The sequence below is a fragment of the Colobus angolensis genome, unplaced genomic scaffold (assembly GCF_000951035.1).
Source record: "Colobus angolensis palliatus isolate OR3802 unplaced genomic scaffold, Cang.pa_1.0 Scaffold16, whole genome shotgun sequence".
NCBI classification, from domain to species: Eukaryota; Metazoa; Chordata; class Mammalia; order Primates; family Cercopithecidae; genus Colobus; species Colobus angolensis.
In genome coordinates, this window is record NW_012114710.1 from 19,882,079 (window position 1) to 19,907,084 (window position 25,006).

General features: G+C 32.9%; 1 long non-coding RNA gene across 1 annotated transcript in view; it reads right to left on the reverse strand.

The window, feature by feature from the left end:
* Positions 1-10,494: 10,494 nt before the first annotated feature.
* The window catches only part of LOC105508299, a 24,495-nt gene continuing 9,983 nt past the window's right edge, over positions 10,495-25,006 (reverse strand). The window contains exons 2-3 of the long non-coding RNA XR_001001236.1: positions 21,595-21,662; positions 10,495-10,542 (exon numbers count right to left, since the gene is read on the reverse strand). This is a non-coding gene — a long non-coding RNA (uncharacterized LOC105508299). The remainder of the gene's footprint in view (positions 10,543-21,594; positions 21,663-25,006) is intronic.

Genomic DNA, 25,006 nt, shown 5'->3' on the forward strand with positions numbered 1-25,006 from the left:
CCAAAAATGTAATTTCTTCATTTTTTTTTTTTGGCCATTTGTATATCTTCTTTTGACAATTGTCAAAAAATATAGTACAATCTTTCTGGAGAGGAAAAGGTAATATGTAAAAGGAGACAGAAAACTTTTGATATAGTTATTCCACTTTGGTTACATTTACCAAGGTTTTTAATTTTTTTTTTTATATTCATAAGTTCTTGATGAACAGGTAGTACTTAGCTACATAAGTTCTTTAACAGTGATTTGAGAGATTTTGGTGCACCCATCACCTGAGCAGTATACACTGAACCCAATCCATAGTCTTTTATCCCTCACCCCCTTCCCATACATTCTCCCTGAGTCCCCAAATTCATTGTGCCATTCTTATGTCTTTTCATCTTCAAAGCTTTCATAGGTCAGCTCCCACTTATGAGTGACAACATATGATGTTTAGTTCTCTATTCCTGAGTTACTTCACTTAGAATAATAGTCTCCAATTCCATCGAGGTTGCTGCAAATGCCATTAATTCATTTCTTTTATGGCTGAGTAGTAGTCCATCATATCTACATATCTATATAGATATATATAGATATGCCATTGATACCTGGTACATTCAAGTATATATATATGCTCATTTCTTTATCAATTAATGGTACATTTGAGTATATATATGTATATTATATATGCTTGTTTCTTTATCAACTGAATATATATGTGTGTGTGTGTGTATATAATATATATATATATATATACACCACAGTTTCTTTATCCACTTGTTGACTGATGGGCATTGGGCTGGTTCCGCATTTTTGCAATTGCAAATTATGCTGCCATAATGTGCACGTGCAAGTATCTATTATGTATAATGACTTATTTTCTTCTAGATAAATACCCAGTACTGGATCGCTGGATCAAATGGTAATTCTACTTTTAGTTATTTAAGGAATCTCCACACTGTTTTCTATAGTGGTTGTACTAGTTTACATTTCTACCAGAAGTGTAGAAGTGTTCCCTTTTCACTGCATCCATGTCAACATCTGTTATTTTTTTATCTGTCGATTATGGCCATTCTTGCAGGCCTAAGATGGTATTGCATTGTGGTTTTAGTTTGCATTTCCCTGATCATTAGTGATGTTGAGCATTTTTAAGTGTTTGTTGGCCATTTGTATATCTTCTTTTGAGAATTGTCTATTTTTATCCTTAGCCCACTATTTGATGACATTTTTTTTTCTTGCTGATTTGTTCAAGTTAGTTGTAGAGTCTAGATATTAGTCCTTTGTCAGATGTACAGATTGTCTCCCACTCTGTGGGTTGTCTATTTACTCTGTAGACTGTTCCTTTTGCTGTGCAGTTCTTTACTTTAATTAAGTCCAAGATATTTATCTTTGTTTTGATTGCATTTGCTTTTGGGTTTTTGGTCATGAAATCCTTACAAGATTATAATTCTAAATGAAAAAAGAATTATTTGTTACCAAATAAGGAATTAAAGGCAAAAAAGAGGACATATGTCAATATATTAATATTCTTAAAAATTAAGGTGAAATAAATTATTGAAATGTGTTTTTCCTTTTAAATAATAATGAATAAATTAGTGGAGATTCTTATGTTAAATAAAACCATGTTAAAGCACGAAAGCATATGTTCAATTTAATAACAATTTCATAGCAATTCTGCTTGAGATGATTAAAATCAGGAGAGTGTTTAGGTTATGTTAAATGTCTGATGACATCGGAAAAGGAGTCTTTAATATTTTCTTTTTATGCCAGGCATGGTGGCTCACATCTGTAATCCTAGCACTTTGGCAGACCAAGGCTGGTGGATCTCCTCAGGTCAGGGGTTCAAGACCAGCCTGGCCAACATGGCAAAACCTCATCTCTACTAAAAATACAAAAATTAGCTGGGCATTGTGGTGCATGCCTGTAGTCCCAGCTACTCAGGATGCTGAGGCAGAAGAATCACTTGATCCCAGGAGTCAGAGGTTGCCTGGGTGACAGAGTGAGACTCCATCTCAAAAAAAAAAAAAAGAAGGAAAAAAAGTTTCTTTCTCAATGTTAATATTTATGATAATGTTCATATAATACACATTATAATTATATGATACATAATGCATTTAAAGTGGCTCAATAATCACATGTGCATTCATAGGAAACTCCAACAAGTTTCTGTTGTATCTTTTGACTTTGTGGGTCCTGGGACTAGTTACAGATGCATGGTATTTTTGGTGTAGGCCCGGGGTATTAACATCAGTCTTACTCTCACTAAGAGTCTGTCACATCTAAGAACTGGGAATCTTGGAAAATAAGATTTCCTTTTCTCAGCTTCTTGCCTTTAGCTGGAAGTCTCTTTGCTTCCACATCAGAGTAAATACTACTAATAAAAAAAGAAATGATTTCAATTCAAAAGTTACAGTAACAATTTTTGTTTTTTTCCCTGATTTAAATTTTATGGAAAATACGATTTTTCCATAAAAAAAATCCTTTTTTCCCAGTTTTTCTCAACATAACCAGTATCATTTTCCCTGTCATAAAAAGAAAAAGACTATATCATTTTCAATTTTGTAAAAGAGTTTTTCAAGTACTAGAAAATATTTTCATATTTTCCCATACATCTAAATTTCCCTAATGTTCAGCCAACCATAGAAAAGCAGCAGATTGAATGCAGACTTTACTTTAATTATCTGTGGTCATGAAGAACTGAGATAGCACTGGTATACATAATCTGAAAACCTCATATAACCTGTAATATAAAGCCTTTCCCATACTCTGTCATTTCTGAGACTTAATAGGGTGTTAGCCAAGCTGAGTGACCCAAAGGCCATCTTCTCATTTCCCTTTTGGCTGTCTGCAGGGAATGCAAATGAGGGTGAATGGCCATTACAGCAAGCAGGAGAAAGAGAGAAAGAGAATCACTTCTCTTGATATTTAGTCTGTACATGATCCAGAAATAGCGATGTTTTGATCACACTGGAACCAGAACCTGAGAATACAAAATTAGAGAGTTCATGTTGATTTATGGTAAGTTTTAACTTACTGATTTTTTACTGTATGCCTGAGACAAAATGGGCATTAGAGTCAAAGTGAGAAAGGGAGGAAGAGCTTTGTTTTCAGAGACTGGAAATCTATCTTTATTATTCCTCTACAAATAACAATGTAACAGAAAGTAATTGTAATTTGATTGAATTACATCATGTTAATTTTGTATACTACAGCTCATCTTCACTAGCGTCCAGTTTGTTACAATGAAAAGACAAACACAATTCTAATGGACTTTGGATGGAAGCAGATGCGTCTACAACTTAAAGAATAATGACATTGTGTCCTTCCTCGACTTCCTGAAGTTAGAAAAGCTTGGCCAGGTGTGGTGTCTCACTCCTGTAATCCCAGAACTCTGGGAGGCCGAGGCGGATGGATCACTTGAGGCCAGAAGTTTGAGAGCAGCTGGGCCAACATGGTAAAAATCCATTTCTACTAAAAATACAAAAATTACTCAGGCATGATGGCACATGCCTGTAGTCCCAGCTACTTGGGAAGCCAACTCACGAGAATCACATGAACCCGGGAAGCAGAGGTTGTAGTGAGCTAAGATCGTGCCACTGCACTCCAGCCAGGTTGAGGAGACTGTCTCGAAAACAAACAAAACAAAATACACTTGCTCTGACTGAATTTATGATGTTCAATGTAAAACTTAATGCTAGTATTTTCCATAAAATTTAATAGAGGAAAATGTACCAGAAAGTATTTGCATTTTTAATAATAACTATATAGTTTGAAAAAAGAATTTGTTCATTAAATGTTTAAACTATATATGATGTTATAGCTATTGACATTGAAGTTAGACAAATCTACTGGAGGTATAATTGATTAAAAAATATCTCTATTAGGAAATGATAAAACAGTATACTTGAAGAACCCTTGAGAATCAAACATATAAATAGGTATAGATGTGTTGTGTATGGTTTAGAATACATTCATGAATGTCCTAGCATTATCCTCTGAAAAAGGCCTAGAAGTCATGCACTCAGCAGGAATGAGTACATCTAGAATTCACATCTTTATTTCTTCTCTTCCATTTTTTAAAAAAAATTATATTAAATTCCCAGTTTAGATCAGTGTACAATTGTTATGCTCGTGAAAAGTGTATTTAAAAATCTGTGTAGAATTTTTGCCAGTTTTCTTGTTATTATATTTAACTAGCAAAAACAAAAAGCCTTCCTAGAGAAAATGTATAACATACACAATTATATTTGTTTTGATGATATATTTGAAAAAGCAATTGATAAGCATGTATTATGGCTCAAACTCTATTTCCTAATTGCTATACAACTAATTGCAAGACAATTACCTAAATTAAACAAAGGATAACACATTTGTAAATAATATGCAATAGTTTTTGTTTAAACATCATAATCTCTAGTTTTAATTCCATAAAATATTAACAAATTCTTGTGATATATGATCCTGCTCTTAAGGATCACATGGAACCTAGTAATCACGTTTGATTTATTTTTGAAATTTTTATAAAATATTTTGAAATGTATTTTAAAATATTGAATGTTGGCTTATGGAATTTTTATAATAATTTATGTAGATATTTAGTATATCTTATCGAAACAGAAATGTCAATTAAAGACTTTAATTTCTATGGATTGCTTTCAGAACAGTAGAGACTGAACAAAAATTTTTTTCAATGAAGTTAAAATCTTTTTCTATTAAATCTGTATATATGTTTCAGCACTTCAAATATTTAACTACATACTAACTGCCTAACTGCTACTTCAATATTTGGGTAAATGTAAATCTAAAAGAAAAACATTCCCCCTCTCCATCTTCATATATCTTTTCCACACATTCCTTCTATCTACATAATATCCAGCCTATCATTAATTAATCTGATTCTCTAAAGTTAATCTAGTTCATACCTATATTTTGTTTGGTAATGAAGAAATCAGGCCAGGCGTGGTGGCTCATGCCTGTAATCCTAGCATTTTAGGAGGCCAAGGTAGGCTGATTGCTTGAGGTCAGGAGTTCGAGTCCAGCCTGAACAGCATGGTGAAACCCCATCTCTACTAAAAATACAAAAATTAGCCTAGAGTCATGGTCTGTGCTTGTAATCCCAGCTACTTGGGAGGCTGAGACATGAGAATAGCTTGAACTCAAGAGTTGAAGGCTGCAGTGAGCCAAGATTGCACCGTTGCACTCCAGCCTGGATGACAGAGTGAGATCCTGTCTCAAAAAAGAAAAAGAAAAAAAAATATTGAACAAGGTTGACTAATCATGTTTTTAACTTATTTGTTGCACTGAGAAAAATTATTCAGAATCCACCACTTCCAACATATTTTACCATTACTGGCATTCATTAATTCATATTATTTAGTATGAAATACTAAACTATTTTCATAGAAACAATTTGCTATAATAGAAAATTATATCACAAACTTAACACTATCTCTTGTGCATTCATATGTTTATAAAGTGTGGATAACTAAAGGATTAAGTGGAATTAGGATATTTGTTTTAACATATTTTAAGTTGCAGTTTGAAGCCACATTCATGGCTACTAATTTTGTTTTTTAATAGTTTCTGCCCTTAAAATTTCAAAGTATTTGTAGATATTTCCCAAGGTGGCGACGAGAAAGAAAACTATCCTCATTTAAGGTGTTGCTTTTGTAAATGTAGTTTAATGGGAGTTTTTCTTTCCATTAAATTGAAGATTAGAATATCTGCAAGAATGTATACAAGGTTTGAATAAAGTTTCTTTAGGAAACTAAATTTAAAAATGTTTTATTTAACTGAATTCTAAAATGGCACTTAAAAGCAAAACTTTAATCAAACAAAAAGTTATGCAAAATATTTCCTTCAGGTGACATCACCAAATGCCAATTGAACAACAACAAAAAATGGGCTTCTAAGAAGTAGCTCAGAAGATATGTTAAGTTGAAAAAAGCACATCAAAACTAGGTAAAAACAAGTCAATTCCAACAGTTAACTTTAGTAGCTAAAAAGACATCACGTATCCAATGCCTGGGAGTTAGAGTTTGTAACTTTTTTAGTTGATAACATTGCTTTTATGATACCAGGATACCCACTTGCATTGAATCCATACATATAAAATTCTTAAACCTGTCAATCAAATTTAAAAGTCTAGCCCCAAATCCCACAGGCTCAATGTTAAATTTCCCCACATTTGTCAAACCCGCTTATATTGAATTTCCACTTACATCAACCTATTAGTTTCACCAGCTATGCTGTGTTTTTTTAGGGCTTTATACCACTTCCTGGTACCACAGAGAGGAAGCGGAAAAATGAAGCAGTAGCCAATGTGCTTTCCTACATATATTGTATTACTTTGTTTTATTGAAATTTCCGTCTAATCTGGAAATGAGATATATATATATATAGAGAGAGAGAGAGAGAGAGAGAGAGAGTAAGCTTGTTTCATTCACTTTCTATAGAGTTAGATAAAACTTGAATGAAATTGTGATACTAAAGCTTGATGAAATATGTAACTTTTTATCTGTCACATTCTAATTTTGAGATTATAGTTTAAAGTAGACATTCAGGTGTTTCCGGATAATTGTTCTGTTTTAGAACAAAATGATGAATTTATTTTTCTTTTAGACTGTAAATGTGGTTTGTTTCTAACATATTGGACATAAATCTTAGAGAGTCTATCTTAGGGTTATATTTGGCACTGCAGATCACAGTGGCTGTAAAGACAACGTCTTTTAAAAGAGTGGACATTGATATCACGATATTTGTTTTTTGTTCAACCATTCTACGGTAGGCAAACTTACATTTACTTTTATTGCACTTACGAAAAATTTCTTGCTGTTACATTTTGCCTGAATAGAAGAAAAACATTTTAATAAACGTTCCTATAGCTTTCATGCTTTGAGGAAACTGTTGCAATCAGACTGAATTTATTGAATATCATTTCAATTTTCCTTTGATATCTATAAAAATTTTTAGTACATATCTGTTTTAAGGATAAATTTGTTTTAATAATATAGAAGAAAATGCATTATATGAAGAAAATAATTATCTATTTGTTTTAGATAAATAAATAGGAAGTGAAAAATCCAGTTTATTCTGAATGCGGTTATATTCCAAATGAATGACTTTTGAAAAAGGAAGAGTAAAACGATTTCAGAATGACATGCTGTTTTTATCCAATATTTTCCAAACTACATCTTATGAGGTACTCATTACTGTCCTGTGGAAAGGGGATTTCTAAACTGTTTAGATGCTAAAATGGAAATTTCTGTTATACATTGAGAAAAAAATTAGAATTATTCTTTAATTAAAAAAATAATAGTTCCATTGAACATCATTTACTATTAAGCATTCTAGAGCTAGAAAGTTTCCTGAAGTTGCTTATTCCAGCTTCCTAAAACCTCATCAATTGAAACTGGTCTGAGAGAGGGTTTGCTAGAGCAATCGAAAGAATAAAAGGATATCTATACATTTTTGTGTTGATTCAGAAATCTGATTTCAATCCTGTTTCTATCTCTTGAGCTAAATCTGTAATCTTAAGGGATGTAAGTATTTCTTTTTTTTTTTTTTCTGCATAATGGTGGTAAAATTACCTATTACATATTTGTTCTAAAAATTGTGATGTATGTAAAGAATATAGAGTACTAATTGAAATTAGTGAGAAATTAATAAACATTAAATAACACACACATGCACATGCACACATTTTCTTACTTGTACTTTATGTAGTTATGCCATATTCTCTTCAGATAAATATTTAATATATGAAAAGATATTATTCATATAATTTTTGTCCAGAGTTACAAGGTTGCAAAGAGTAGCAAAACTAGTCATTATAAAATCCTTTTTGCTAACAGGATTTTTATAAGATTGGTCATTCAAAATTTGCTGTCTTTTTAAAATAACTTACTGCATCCATTAGAATTAAGTCATTATATTTGCTGGACAACATGTCCAGAAACTCTAGGAGTACATTATAAAGACAGTGTATTAGGAATACACTTAAAAAGAGTGTATTCCTAAAGTTTCTGGAGACGATGTCCAGCAATTTAAATCATAAACCTTGAAAATGTTGTAGAACTTCTTGCAGGTGATGAATAATGTTGGAAGTGATGTTCAATTTACAGATTAAATCATTCACAAATAAAAATCTGACCTATTTATACTGGTCAACATACAAGAAAATTAGGACAAGAATGATGATAAGAGATAACTCTCAAAGGAGATAATTGAGGAAATGAATAAAGCCCTTTAATATTCTTTAAATGACCTTATTTATTATTATCTTCAGCACACTCAAATTAAAAATAAAGTGAAAGAGGCTATATAGTACTTTATACAATTTAATTAGGAAAGACATATATATTTTCAAACCAATGTCTTATTAATTCTTTTTTCTAAGACTTAGCATTGAAAATTTTTGTTAAATAAAGGCTAAGTAAAATCATTTTTATAATTTTGATTTTATTTTTTAAAACTAGTTTCCAATTAAACTTTTTATTTTTTGGTATTTACTAGAAAATTTTTGATGTTCATTGAGTGGCTTTTATATTTTTCTGATGCAAATTGTACTCTGGTAGTAAAGACTCAGAAAATTTCAACTCAGCTCAGAAAATGTTAACTGATAGTATGGTAAATTTCATGAATGGGTAAGTATGACAGATTTTGCATTCGTTGTTTAACTGACTGTTTCTAAATTAATTGATTCATAATCACATAACAAACATTCATGAAATGCCAGCTACCGCCTATAATAGAACTAAGTGCAATAATGGGAAAATAAGAATGAATAAAGCACAGTGCTGCACTTGTGGCATTTTATAGCATGTAGCAGAGATTGACATATAAATTGCACTTTTATTCAAACTATCAGAAGAAATGTACAAATTACCATGTGAGCAATAAAAAGGATAGCTCATTCCTGATCAAAAATAATAATAATAATGTTCTCTTACATAATTCAAAGAACCAATCCCATTCTTACCCTATAGTTGACTCCATATGCAATTTATTCCACTCATTTATTTACTCAATCAACAATTTGGGAATCTTTTGTGTATGGGAGACACACATACAAACATATTACAATATACTATGTGAATTTTAAGAATATAGAGAGCTAACTCACTGCCTGTGGCTATAGAAAGAGGACTCTGAAGTGACATTTGAACAGTCGCTGAAAAATAAGTAATTTTCCAGCTTGGTGGTAGAGTCCGGAGGAGAAGATGGACTAAGAATACATCTTGTGCAAACTGGGAGCAACATGTGCAAGGAAAGAATGTGAAAGATCAGGTGTTTAGGAAAGTTCTACCAAACTTTAAAAACTGGTATCATTTTCAAGAAAGTGCTACCTAAGCAAAATGTATGCTTTTTAGGTTCCCACCCAAATTACAAATCCCAAATTAAAGAAGTGCTAGAGATGGGATGTAAGCACAGTCACCTATTTATCATGGAATATGTATATTTTTAAAACGGAATTAAATGGGTGACTTTTTCTTTTTAAAATGAGATACAGCATATGTAAATCATGTGAATATTAGATGTTCACCTCCATGATAAAAAAAAAAAAAAACTTACCTCGTCACTCATGTAACTATGAACCAGATTATATGCACGAAATTTCCAGCACATTCACCTCTTATGCCCCGTTTTCCACTCAGTTACCACCTACCCAGTGTAATCATTATTCTGACTTGTATAATAATAAATTAGTTGGTGTTGTTCCTGAAGGTAACTTAAATAAATACATATGACATCTATTCTGTTGTGTCTAGTTTCCATCGATCAAAATTGTATTTCTTATACATTTTAAATTAACTAAAAGAGTATAATTGAATCACTTGTAACACAAGGAAAGGATAAATGCTTGGGGCAATTGACACCCCATTTACCCTGATGTGACTATTACACGTTGTATGCCTGTATCAAAATATCTCATGTACCCCATAAATACACATACCTACTATTACCCACAAAAGTTAAAAATTAAAAAAAAATCTATTTTGAGATTCATCCTGTTTCTTGCATGTATCAGCTTTTTTTTTTTTTTTCCATTAGAGCTGTGTTATATTCCACTGTGTGAATATACCACAATTTACTTTTCCCGCTTCATGATGGCCATGTCAGTTGTTTCCAGTTTGGTGCTATTATGAGTAAAGCTGGTATGAATATATTCATAGTGAATATCAGCATACATTTTTCTTACGTATATGCCCAAGAATGAAATCCTGGGCCATATTTAGCTTTAGTGGATACTAGATATCATTATTTTAAAAAAATGAAATTTGGCCTGACACCGTAGAGTACATAAAAAGACAAATAATACTGTTAGTGGTTGTATTTATTTGCTAGGGCTGCCATAGAATTCCACACACTGGGTGGCATAAACAACAGAAATTTATTTTCACACAGTCCTGGAGGCTGAAAGTCCATGATTGTGTTAGCAGATTTGGTTTCTTCTGAGGCCTCTCTTTGGCTTACGGATGGCCACCTTCTTGCTCTGTCTTTATATGATGCCTTTCTCTGTGCATGGGTACTCCTGGTGTCTCTTGATGTCCTAATCTCCTCTTCCTATAAGGACACCAGTTATGTTGACTTGGGGCCTAGCCTAATGGCCTCATTTTAACTTAATTATCTCTAAAGGTCTTATTTTGAAATACAGTCACAATCTGAAATATGAAAGTTAAGGCTTCAATATATGAAGTTTTGGGGAGCCCAATTCAGTTCATAACAGTAGCTAAGTCAGATAATCTGACTGCCAAACTTTTTTTAATGTCTGCAAAAATCCATTGATTCAGACAAGAATGATTCCCTACATGTTAGTCCACAAATCTAAATAGATGTAGTATTTCTTAAAATATTTCAGAAAATAACTTAAGTGCAGTGAGTATTTGACTAAGTGACCAATAAGAAGAGTATAATTTCTTTAGATACATATATCTATAAATATGTGTAAAAATGTTTGCAATTCTAAAGAACTTTTATACACTGCTATATAAAATTATAGGTGTTGTTTTATTTCCTATAGTATAAAGTCAATAAATGTTTTCTGATTTTAAAGTGGCTTAGAAAAAATATTTTTTAAAAGAAAAAAAGAGCTTAAATAAATAAACTCCATCTACAGTGTGCTGATATGGTCTGGATGTTTGTATCCCGCAAATCTCATGTTGAAATGTGATTGCCAGTGTTGGAGATGGGGCCTGGCAGGTGATGGGGCCTCGTGATTGAATCATGAGGGCAGATTCCTCAAGAACGACTTAGTACCATCCCTTCAGTAATAAGTGGTTTTAGCTCAACTTAGTTCATGCAAGGTTTGGTTGTTAAAAATCCCCTTCTTAGCTCTCCTGCTCGTGCTCTCAACCCTGTAATGTGCCTGCCCCTGCTTTGCCTTCCTTCATGATTGTGAACTTCCTGAGGTCCTTACCCAATCTGCTGAAGCCCAGCAAATGCTGGAGTTATGCTTGTACAGCCTGCAGAGCTGTGAACAAATTAAACCTCTTTTCATTATAAATTACCCAAACTCAGGCATTTCTTTATAGTGATGAAGAAATGGCCTAACACATGTACATACATTATTTCATATTAAATCTCAGAACACTAAGCAATATAAGTGTTATTACTCCCATTTTACCAATGTGAGAACTGGGGACCAGATGAGTTAAGTGGTCTCGCCTCAGGTGGCAACATCTTTCCCAATAAGCCTAGCAATCTTTTTAGAATATCCAACTTTTTACTCAAATATATATTCCATAAGATATTGACTGTGATCTACAACCAGTAGGCCATGCACTTTTCATTCATTCATCATCACATATTTATCCAAGCCTATAATATGTATTCATTCATTGTGCCAAAGATTGTACTGAGTTCTGAAGGTAGATGCATAAGAGAGACAAAGTTCCTATCTTTACAGAGTTTGCAGTGTACCATGGAGTTACACAATTTTAAAGAGCCAATACAAATGTATTCAATAAACCTATATTACAACAAAGTAACTGTATTATCATCTTATATTTGAATTTCAATTGTATTATGGCCCCTAATTTATTAGTGGAAACATTTTCTCTGAGGATTTGCCCAAGTTTTGGAGATTGCTCGGCACCCAACCCGGACATGGTGGCCAACATCATTGACATAGTGGTGATGATAACAGAGGTCCTTCATAATTTATGCCCACCTTTGCTGAAAATTGTTTGAAACCTACCCGCAGTTTTCTAGGACTGCAAAGAAGTCTGATGTTTCAGAGTCAAACATCGAGAAACATCATTGGGCCTTTTCTCCTGCTTACACAACACTCTGCAGGGTGAGATACTTTAGGATTTGACTACTTCTGCGACTTTGTCTATGGACCTAGTAGGTTTCTTAAGCTCCTAAATTTCCTAAATTCTTACGTTCCCAAACTTTGTGCTCTTCCTGTTGCCTGCTCTCCCCACCTACCTTCTCTGTGGGAACAAATACGTTCTGTGCGGTCTTGTTTCCTCTAAGATTCCCCCTCTCCCCACTCCAGTCTAGGAGAGCTTTATATAGTCATGGGTAATTGGAGGGGGTGTAATGATGCTTGCTGTAACTCATCATATGCTTTCTATGTGGAAAACTCATTCTGTTAATATATTAAAATACTACCTCAAAATAAAACTAATAACAAGGAAAAATTAAGAAGTGGGTATTATAGAGCAGTGCTGACTTGAGCAGGAGCCGTCACGGATTGTCAGGAAGATCCTTAGAAACTGAATTTAGAAGATGGATCTAAAGTGCAAGTGGGAATTAACTGGAGAGAAGGGTTGCATGTGTATGTGATGGTCCTAAAGTAGGGAGAAGGTCGATGGTTTGTGAGTACCTTAAAGAGGACAATGTGTGACCGGAAGGCAAAAGCAGTGGGAAAAATTATGAATGATGAGGCTCATTGAGGAAGGCAGGACCATGTTAGGCAGGACCTTAAAGAGTATGTTAAGGATTTTTGGTCTGTGCCCTAAAAGTAATTGAAAATTCTTCAGGGTTTTAATTACAGAAGGGACTTAATCAGGTGTGATTTTTCTAAATCATCTAAATAACTGTTAAATAAGGAAAATCGATTGAAGTGGGTCCAAGGTGCACGCTGAGAAACCAGAGACTATTTAGAAAATGAACTCCTTTTCAGCAACAGAAAATACCCAGTAATAATTAAGCTGTTGATAGATGAGATCTAAGTGCTTACCAGGTGCCAAACACCTAATACTTTTATGTATTATCCTACTGAAATATCGCAAAATAATTAGCCTTGTTTTAAAGGCAGGGAAAATGGGAAATTAAAAAGTTTAAACCTAGGCAATGTGCATAGCTCACATGCTCAGTAAATGCACTATTTTGAATTAGGTAAAAGAAAAGTCACTGCAATGTAAACTTTTACTCTCTCACATCCTTGTAATCAATAACAGGCATTTGCAGATTGGCTATGAAGAATTAAACAAAGAAGCTGGAGAAGTAATTTGTTTCATATAAATATAAAAGTATCTGTAATGCAACCTAATTAGACCTAATGGAAAATTAACATAAGTTCCAGAAATTGTTTTAAAATGTACATTAGTAATGATTCATGTTTGTAATATAGAATTTTAAAAAATGTTTCTAATATTCAAATTACTAAATTTGAATATTTTTCATATTTGTTTATTAGTTATATTAATGAACTGTATTTTGAGAATCTTACTATGTGTGCAATACTAAGAATTAATCATATCCCATATGTTTTATTGAACATTTACCTCTCTGAAAATGAAATCATTGACTTTTCACAAAATTCTGTGTCACTGCACGTTTATTATTTTTCATCGCAGTACAGGATAAGGGGGTAGTATTCTTTCGAGTCAAAATAAATAAAATACTAGAGGAGACCTAACATTTTGTGAGGAAAATGATCCTCTATGATAAACACCTTCTATCCTAAAGTATGTGGAAGTACAATGCCAGAATACACCATCTTACCATCTCGACTGGGATACATAAACACAGACTGTGGAATCTCGGAGGCGTTCTTGTTTCGTGTCCACAACTGAAAAGTGAACCACAACATCTGTTGTTTGTGAGTTTTCTCCCCATTGTGTTTATGTCAGTTTCCAAAACTGGAGGAGGAGGGGGGTGTTTTTATTTTAAGAGCTATCTTGTTTCCATTCTTTGCATTTGGACTGTGTAACGCTATAATTTTATATTTGACTATGGAAACTAGCAGAAGGAAAATTATTTTTCATCGAGAGAAGCTAATAATAGAGTTTAGTAAAATATTTTACTAAGAGCCAAGCATATTACAATTGATCTAATAGTTCCAGTAGCAACCTAGCTCTGTAGCATAATGACTCAAAATCTGGGAGAGTTCCTAATCCAATTTTCACACACCCATACATACAAACACACAATTTCATAATCTCTTCAAAAAGATAAAATAATGTAGAAAAGAACACAGGATAACACACCCACGAAGAAGAAATTAAAACTATTCTGTTACAGTTGCATCTTATTATTTTATATATTTTTGAGAAACAAATCAATATAAATGATATTGTAATTATCTGTGTTCCTCTTTCCAGTGTTATGCCCCAGTCACATTAATTTTAATTACTTTTGAAGCTATGAATGTTTTTATATTTAATACAGTATATATGTGTGTATATATATATCACAATATTTTTTCTTTTTAATTGATGTAAAATATTTTCAAAACTGTATGATATGTATACACTTTGCTTGTTGACTCAATGTTATGTCTGTTCACCAATCTATGTTGATTTATACAGTTCTAGTTTATATAGTTGGCAGTTGTACAATATTCCATTGTTCAGATATGCTAACTTGTATTCTTCCATTTCTCTTCTGCTAGATAGTGAGTTGTAATGGTTTAATAAAAAATCTAATGTAAGTGTTTTGGGGATATATGATAAAATTTATAACATTTTCTTATGTCCATGGGTGGACATTTTAAGTCATTGGGCATACATATTTTCAGCTATATACACCATAGTAAATTGCTCTTGGGATTATTTGTAGCAATTCCACCAGTTCTCCTTTTATTTTCTTGTCAACATCTTCCTATTTTTTTTCTTGAGATGTCATTGTCTAGTTTTGTCTACTAAGTTATATATATGTGTGTGTGTGTGTGTGTGTGTATTACAGCTGCAACATATAGAAAGGAAGTAACAAGGACTATGTATATTTTATAATAAATAATTGAATATCTGTCAGGAACTGCGTATTTCATGGGGTGATCTCATTTAGTCTACTGGTTTTAAATACAATCTATATTCTAATGACTTTCCAATGTGTATCTTAAACCTGGGCTTCTGGGCTGCCACATTGATTCTAACCTTGTGTAAACAATTGCCTACTATTAATAGAGTGTCCAAAACAGAGTTCCAAATGTTTTCTTCCCAAACCTTCTGCTCTAACAGTCATCTCTGTCACAGTCAATGACCACCTCATCCTTCCAATCTCATCTCCTGCCCACCTTGACTCACTCCTCTTTTTCTCTTATATTTCATATCACACTTTATATCAAACCCTGTTGGCTCTACTATCAAAATACTATATCAGCCACTTCCTAATATCTGTCACATCCACTGTCATCACCACTGTCACAATCCACTGTTCAAGAAAACATCACCTCTTCCTTGATTGTTGCAATGGGCTCCCAAATGGTCTGGCTGCCACCACCCTTGCCCACTTACAGTCTGTTCTAACAGGAGTCATTTGCTGAAACCTAGTTCACATTATGTCATTCCTCTGCTCAAAATCCTCCAACTCACTCTATTTAAAATCCAAAGTTATTGTATGGCCTTCAAGGACCTACCTGATCTTGACCTCATAACTGACCTGATCTTGACCTCACTGCCCTACTCAAAATCCTCCCACTCACTCTATTTAAAATTCAAAACCATTGTATAGCCTTCAAGGTCCTACCTGATCTTGACTTCATAACTGTCAGAAATCTCCTATAACTTCCTTCACTGTTTTTCATTAAGCTACAATGATGTTGGTCTCCTCATTGTTCACAGAACACAACGGAGACGTTCCTCTGTGTCAGCCTTGGATGGAAACGCTCTAACTACCAATACCTACAATGTCCACTTTTCTAAGCCCCGTAGCTCTTTACTCAAAGGTCACTTCAGAGATGCTTTCTAACCTCTATATAGAAAATTTAAACAACCCACCAACAACCCAAACATTTCAAAATATAATACAACACACTCAAAGTATTATAATCTCCTTCTTGGCATTTAACTCTTATCAATAAAAATATGTACTTTATTTCAATTTCACTGGCTCCTCAGTCCTTAGCACAGCACTTGCTCCCTGGAAGGTGCAGACAGTGAATATTTCTTCATTTAATAAAACATATATTCTAGTGAAAGTTATAGGTTTATGGTAAGTTATAAACTATACCACATTTACACTTAAATTGTACAAATTAAAATTAATTCACCTGTTTATAAACGTGAACTTAATTTGGAAGTGAGTATCTGAAGAAACTTCTTTATATTTTTAATGAAGTATGACTTTTAATACAATTACTATTTATGTTGTTAAATATCAGAGGCTTTGATATTTTATAATCATTGAAATATTGGTGTTAAATATAAGATTTAACCATCTTCCTGTTTGGCTATTATTAAGTGTTTTGCATACTAAAGTGAATATTTAACTATATAGGCATTCAAACCTTTCAAAATGCTAGTTGACAAGATCTCACTGTAGCAGGTGTGTCTGTGATAGTGTAGGTAAAAAATATCTCTCATGATGTAAATAAGACATGTATTATTACAGTTCTTTTGCTTTCCAAAAAAGTATGCTTATTCAAATACATTTTATTTTATAGTTACATAATACAAATTTAGCAATACTAGCAATGATTTTTCTAGCTAAAATGTTGCCAATGGAATCTCTCTCTATATATGTGCATGTGTATGTGTGTGTGCATTTTACACACACACATACGTATCAAGCCTTTGAATGCATCAAGTAAATTCAAAACAGATTACAAGAAAATACACATAAGTTGAATTTATTTGGAAATGAAATAACCTAAAATGCCTGCTGTGAAACAATCACTAGAGTATTTTGAGCTGTATTCTTTGGTTCAGTTTTGCTCACAATACCTAACTCACTACAAATTTACTCACATTTCTTTTAATTTAATAGCGTTTACTCCTCTCCATCATCCCCTGCCTTTGAAATAAGTGAAGCACAAACTTTTGATTATAATCTTGTAGCCATAGAAAACTTGGAAAATATAATCTCAATTTAAAATTAACTCTTTCTCTTTAGATTGAAAAAAAAATGCTTGAGTTGCATACCGTCTCTGAACCACAGGTGATATTTCATAAGTTTAAAGCACATTTTTTAAAAAGGAGTACTTTTTCAAATAATTTTCCATGCCTTCATTCAGCAGGTAACCCAAACCTTCATAATCCCCAAATGCTGCACTTCAAAGTTTTGCTCGGGAAAAAAATATTGAAAAGAACAGCCTCTCTTTCCAGTTGATTTAAAACATCACTAGCTTATTTTCAGTACACATATGGAGTTACTTTTAAAAAGAAATCTTGGAATATTGCCAGACTACGTACAGGAAAGGCTTTTCTCCAGAGAGAGCTAAAATTCATTATCTGAGGTTTGGGACCCCCATGTTCCTTCAAAATTTGGACACATCTTTGTTCCTTCGTGATTAGTGATAGTAGTTGAAGTTAAAAGGAGAAAGTACTCAACGTGTGACGATAGTCTTAAGAAACCAAATTATTATATTGTTTGAACTGATGCTGATTAACAGTTACCTACATAAATAAAACATCAGTTTGCATGATGATCATTTTAGAATATTCTTTAAATCTGATATTATTTATGAAATGTAACAGTCCTTATTTGTTTATAAGAAGTATTAAAGTTAACTTTAGGCCCTTTGTTATATCTCTCTTTTCCTTAAATGTTTAGCTTCTCTCATTTAAATCTATCTGAAATTTTTATTTCAGGAAAAAAAAATCATTAAATCCAAATAATTTTAGGGCAATATAATTATGCTATTATTGTTTTTAGTGAGCATTTCATAATGATAATGTTTACACATTTTAAACCTTCTTTTTTTATTTTTTTATTTTTCTGAGAGGGCATCTTGCTCTGTCGTCCAGGCTGGGATGCAGTGGTGCGATCTTGGCTCGAATAGTTAGGATTACAGGAGCAGGCCCACAGGCTTGGCTAATTTTTGAATTTTTAGTAGAGAGAGGGTTTCACCAGGTTGGCCAGGCTGGTCTCAAACTCCTGGGCTCAAATGATCTACCCACCTCGACCTCCCAAAATGCTGGGATTTCAGGCATGAGCCACCACACAGGACCCTTTAACCCTGCTCTTGATGCACAAAATGAAGCTAACAAAGGTGGAAACATTGTTATACATAAGAAAAATGTTAATATCAGAATAATAATTTCAGTAATAACCAATAACATTTCACTGTGAAATACTACAAAGTGGTAATTATTTTTAGATTTATTACATATTTTTCCCACAGTATATAACACATATGGGTTTTTCTGAAAAGGTAGAAACAAAATTCTCATAACTGATGATAAACAGCCTATGAATATAAGACAAAATTAATATATAGTAATATGAAACAAATTAAGTAAATACAGACCCTGCTCTGAGATAAAAGTCTAACATGTGCAGTGAATCCACAAAATTGAATAGAGACTAAGAATATGATTTTTTAAATATAGATTTTATGTATACCAAAGAATAAGTGTACTTTGTTACATGCTGAGTAAAGAAGATAAGGAACTTTATTATCTTCATTTTTAATTAGTCAGGAAAGAAATATGTGGAATTACGGAAACCGCATCAGTGAAGGAAGAGAAAGCTTCAGCAGATTGGAGGTACATTTTATATCACACATAAGCGTTACCTATCATGGGAGTTTTTACTTTGTTTTTGTCCACAAAATAGGCATGGACACCTTTTGTATCTGCATAATTTGATAAAATCAGGTATTATGAATTTAACAATGAGTTATTTCAAATGGAACCAAAGCGTAAGCTCTACTTTAAAGAGTAATGGTCGAGCTGAGCAGGATTACTTCTGCAAAATGAATTAGAACACTATGAACTGTAATATATCAGCAATAAGTCTAGCATATTTCAAAACCACAGCTATTGGAGAAATGAGTCTGAATCACTTGAGCATCACAAATCCTAGGCCATATTTTTATTTCCAGCCTAACCCTTTGTGCTGCTTCCAAGTACGCAGCTCCAGTTGATTTCAAAGGCAGTAGATGAGAGATAAAGAGGAGCAAGGATTGTTCTACCTCAGCAATTCATGATCCCTCTAAGGCCATTGATTTTGAAAGAATATGGAGACCTTGGCATCTCAGCAGAATAGATCCAGCTACTCTTTTCTATCTACTCCCATGAGGTAGCACAAACATTTATCCAGTTTACCATAGCAAATGATTCTCCATGTCCCGAAAATTACAACACTCTTCCTTTCTTCACTCTGAGGAGTCATAAAACCTAAATTAAACATAACTGTCCAAAGAATTATTTTCAGTAATGTTAACATTTCAACAAGAGAAATAAATGGAACATTGTGATTTGAGTATTATCATAATATTAAATATAATAATGTAATATAACATTTAAACATCCTTTATTTAACATTATTCATTTAAAATATTTACGTATTAAATTATTAATTTTAAATTATTTAAATTATTAATATTGAAGTTGTGGTTAAAAATATTTTATGGGCATAGGGTAAAGTTGTATAGTATATTACTTAAACATGTGTGCTTATATTTCTCAAAATAGGTACAGCTTTCTAAGTGATATTTCTTAGACATAAATATGTCCCTTATATATGAATACCTTTTTTTCTTTGAATATTTTCTTCATTTCCATGTAAATAGTGTATGTACGTGTATTTACTTATAAGCCTCATGCAATTATAATGTTCTAGTAATGTGTTTTGGTGTACAAAATATTTCAACTAACTTACATAGCTGTGCTAAGATTTGTCAAAATGAACAAATACTCAAAATACAGCTTTATAAAGCATATTAATTAATGTATCACATTCTTCAAAAGAAGTGACTAAAATAGTTGAAAGGAATAAATGAAGTTAAAAACTTTGGATATATGTAGTAAAAATATCTAACATTAATTAAAATATTGGCTGACTTCAGTCACTATACTAAATTACATACATTACTTTATTTAATTGATGCAAAATCTTTGTGAAATAAGCAGCATTTTGCTCCATTTTACATATATTAAAATGGAGGGTTAGAGGGGTTTAGAATTACCCAGTTTTAAAGATGGGACAAAGCTGGAACATGGACCCAGGTCTATCTGAATTGAGAATCCTATGGTCTTAAATATTTATATATTTTATCTCCTTTCTGTTCTGGTGACATAGGGTCTATGACTAGGAAAATTTTAAGATAAGATATCTAGATAAAGAGTGTGTATTTTAGGATTGCATTTTTGTTTTCAAAAATTGCTTGTTCAATTGAATTTATAAAATATATTATCTTCTGAAATTATTGAGTTCCATTGGTGTCAGCCATGTTCTGAAGGCTAACAAGGATAGCAAAGATGCGGTCAAGGTCCTTGGAGAGCTAGCCCTACAGAGGAGAGGTCAGAAACTTTTGTTGTATGGAGCCAGAGAGTAAATACTTTTCTGGGCCATAGAGTTTCCCAAAACTGATTGGCTCTCTTGTTTTTAGCAAGAAATTTGGCACAGAAAATACATAAATAAATGATCATGGCTATGCCCCAAGAAATCTTTATTTACAGATATAAATAATTAAATTTCATGTAATTGCCAGGTGTCAATAAATACTATTCCTATTATGATTGTTTCAACCACTTAAAAATGTAAAAATTCTTCTTAGTTTCCAAGCCATACCAAAACAGGTATTGGGCTGGACTTGGCCAGTGAACCTGTGAACCAAGTTTGGCCAACTCCTGTGCAGAATTGCCCTGGCCACTGAGCACTTAAATTTGGCTAGTCCAAATTGAGATGTGCTCTAAGTATAAAATACACACCAGATTTTAAAGATTTAGTCTAAAAAATTTCAATGTCTCATTTATAATTTTTATGTTGGTTATGTTTTGAAATAACCAGCTTTTGATACTTTTGGTTAAATATCTTATTACAATAAGGTTCATCTGTTTAGTTTTTTTTCCTTTTTGCTCACCCACTATCTACATATATATATTTTTTTCTTAAATTGTGCTTAAATTCTTCCCTTCCTCTACCTTTTCTGCCACCACTCTCTTATTTCATAATTGATCTCATAGCCTCCATTGTCTCCCCAACACAGATCTTATTTTTTGTTTTTTCATGTTTTAAGTCTTCTGGTTCTTCGTCACACGATCTTTAGGAGAAGTTTTGGAAAATGAGTTTTTCATATCCAGTGCTTTCTGTCGGGGGCCTCTAAGACAGGGAGTTAGAGGAGGGAAAACATTCTGGCTTCTGAGCTTACTGACTCTACTTCAGTGAGTAACATTCTTCTTATTTTCTTTTTTGGACATGGAAGTAAGATTTCCTTTGAAATACTTTCAATCCTTAGAAACTTGGCCAAATATTTCATTCTGGCTTCAAAGTACTTACCAACACAATTTCCCTCCTCTTTCACACCTCCTACAATGAAGCTGCAACAGACAGTAAAATAGGTAATTCTGTGAAGGGTAAAAATACATAGTCAATTTGGGCTTTGCATAATTGCCCCCTTAGTAAATGGGACTATTGGCCAGATCAGGGAAATACGAAAAAGTTATTGTTGAGAGTGAGAAATATGAAGAAACACTTTTAGAGAGAAATGAAGAATTCTGCTATTCCCCTCTCAACAATTGGGAGTAGTCAAGGATACTATATCTTTTACCTTAATGCCTTGTTTATTAGTTAGGATTTTCCTCAGAAACTGAACCAATAGGATAGATAGATAGATGGATAGATAGAGAGGCAGGTAGATAGATATATAGATATAGATATAAAATATAAACTTTAACTCATATATATTTCTAATATATATAATGTGTGTGTATATATATATATCAATTTAAAACTGAAACAATAGGATATATATATTAGAACACTAATATATATATATTTCATATATACACATGTAGTATGTGTGTGTGTGTATGTGTGTATTAAATTGAAACTGAACCAATATATATATCTGTATGAATAGTATGAATATATATCTGTGAACCCACACACATATATATGAACCCTAACTATTACATATATATATATGTGTATACATACACATATATACACACACACATATATATTATATATATACACATATATATGTATGATTATATATATATAATACAAGAATAATTTTATTAAGAAATTTATTAAGAGAATTGGCTTATGCAATTGTGGAGGCCAAGAAGTATCATAATCTGCAACCTACAGGCTGGAGAACCAGAAGGTTGGTGGTGTAATTCAATCTGAATCTGAAGGCCTAAGATTTAGGAGCACCTATGTGTGAGGGCAGGAGAAGATGACTATCCAGGCTAACAAAAAGAAAGACCTAATTCACTTTTTTTCTGCCTTTTTTTTTTTTTTCTATTCAGGCTTCATTGTGTTAGATGATGTCCACTCACAATGATGAGGGAGAATCTTCTTTCCAAAGCCTATTGATCTATTGATTCAAATGCTAATTGCTTCTGGAGAAATGCTCACAGACACACCTAGAAATAATGTTTTACCAACCACCTGGGAATTCCTGAGCCCAGTCAAGCTGGCACACTAAATTAATTATTGCACCCTGTTAGGGGGTGTCTCCAGGCTTGTGGAAAATACCTGGTAAGTGCTCTCTAAAACTAAGTGGATCCAGGAAAAGTGGACTGGTGCCCGACTCACCCCAGAGAAAGCAGTAAGATAGAGGCGGTGGCATTAATGGCCCATACTCTACACTTACGTTCTTCCTTGGAAGAAAGCCTAGGCTATGAAGAGAATTGCAAAGTAAACCAAGAGTGAGACTGAGTTACAGGCAAGAGTGTTGCAGAGCGTGTTCCTTAGAGATGGGCTCTGAATTTCCTACAAATGCCCTCATAAAGGGACAGGTCACATTAACCAAGTCTTAGGCTCAGGGTTTATGAAGCCACCCAGAAAATAAAGCCATCTGTTCTATCCCTCAACCTCTCCTGCCTTCTCCCACTTCAACCCTGCTACAAGAAACAAAAGAAGCAAATGGGAAGCATGAACAGGAATACCCTATCTTCTTCCAGGAACACACTTCCATTTACAGGACCTATCATGGCTTAGAGGGAGAAAAAGCTTTATGTTAAGAATAAATATATTGACTGATATCTTGGACTTAGCAAATTCTAGTTTCTGAATTGGGGCTTTATTTTAGAACTTCAGATCCTTTTATGATTATCTTTTGCTGAAGAGTGAGTAACAAATTCAAAGAACATTGTATTTTGATCATAGTTCATAAGCCATGTATTTCATATCTCATTTATCCAAAATGTGCTTCTGTCACACACGTTCATATTCACACATCACTCACCTTTTAGAAAATACATAATTCGTTTCTATTCTTTCTACCACTGTCCTCCAATATATACTCTTTACTGACTTCCGAGAAGATCTCTTATGGTGTCAGAGTGCTTCCAAAACCCATCTGTATCCTTATGAGGGGCCTTTACTTTCCATACAGGCTTAATCTCTGTGTCGTGAACATTCACTTAAAACTTGGAGCATGGCTGCACCAAAGTCCTTACTTCGTTATGATGCTGAAAGGAGTAATGCATGGTCTTCTCCTCGAAGAGACTCACAGTGAAATGGGAGATGCTTGTAAAATATAAATCAAAGAGGCTCAGGAGAAGAAAGCATTCAATTTTAACTTTTTGATTTTGTAGTTTCCCCCTAAATGGGTAACCAAAATGTCTAGAAAAAACAAAGCCATACTATGTTTAACTTCATTTCATTGTGGCTATTTGTATTGGAATGTTTTTTTCTCCTCTCAAACATAGATGAACCAAAAAGAAAAAATTAAGCTCAATTTCTCACAAAAGATTGAGGTAGAATAAAATTAAGACCCTTCTAACATAGCTAAAAAGTCCATATTATTATCTCACTTGCTGAAAAATCTTCTTCTAAAATATTATTTAGCTCCAATAACAATTTAAACTCTAATAGGAATTTTTCCTCGAAGAGTTAAATCACTCTGGCAGTTAGTGATAAGCAAAATCAAGATCTAAAAGCACTATGACAAGATCCTTGGTTTTGATTGCTTATGCTTTAATTTTATTCTAAATTTTGCATACTCGCAAATTTCCTCGGATGTTCATAGATTAATTAAATTGATTACAGATATTTTAGGAAATCATATGATGCCTACTTTCCAAATTGAGAATACTCTAACCAATATAATTATACATATTTATTATGTCAGTTTTCCTAAACCAATGTTAATCAAAATACGTTTGTACACAGAAACAATAATAGGAATTTCTCAAAATTAAGGAAGAGTTACCTGAACCAGTCCATCATAGGCATTTTAGGTTAAGATCCATCAGCCTCTGTTGCTTTCACTGAGCCTATGGGCATTTGTATGACTTACAGTTTTTGTTTTTGTTTTTAATTCACAGAAATGTTCTTAAGCAAATAAACAGAACTTCAAGATGTTGCTTCTGCTACAAGGAGCTATCAGTTCAGGTGCTGAGATAGTCTGGAAAATTCTGAACTAAGTTATCTGAGATGTCTAAATTTCCAAATCATAATTATTAATTTAAATATTAGAAAACTGACCTACAAGTATTTTAGTGTTTTACTTACTAGCTGCTCCCTGAGGCTTACCCTGGGTCTTAAAGATAGAAATGGAATATGGTAGAAGACACATTATTTCTAAGTCTTCCCCAGAATATCTGTTTTCTCATTAATAATAACGTTAAACAAAAAATTTAACAATAATACAATCAAAATTATAAGGGAAATAATGTTCAGTATTTTCTTTGATTGCAAAGATGTTTATTTTTTTATTGACACATATTATGAGAAT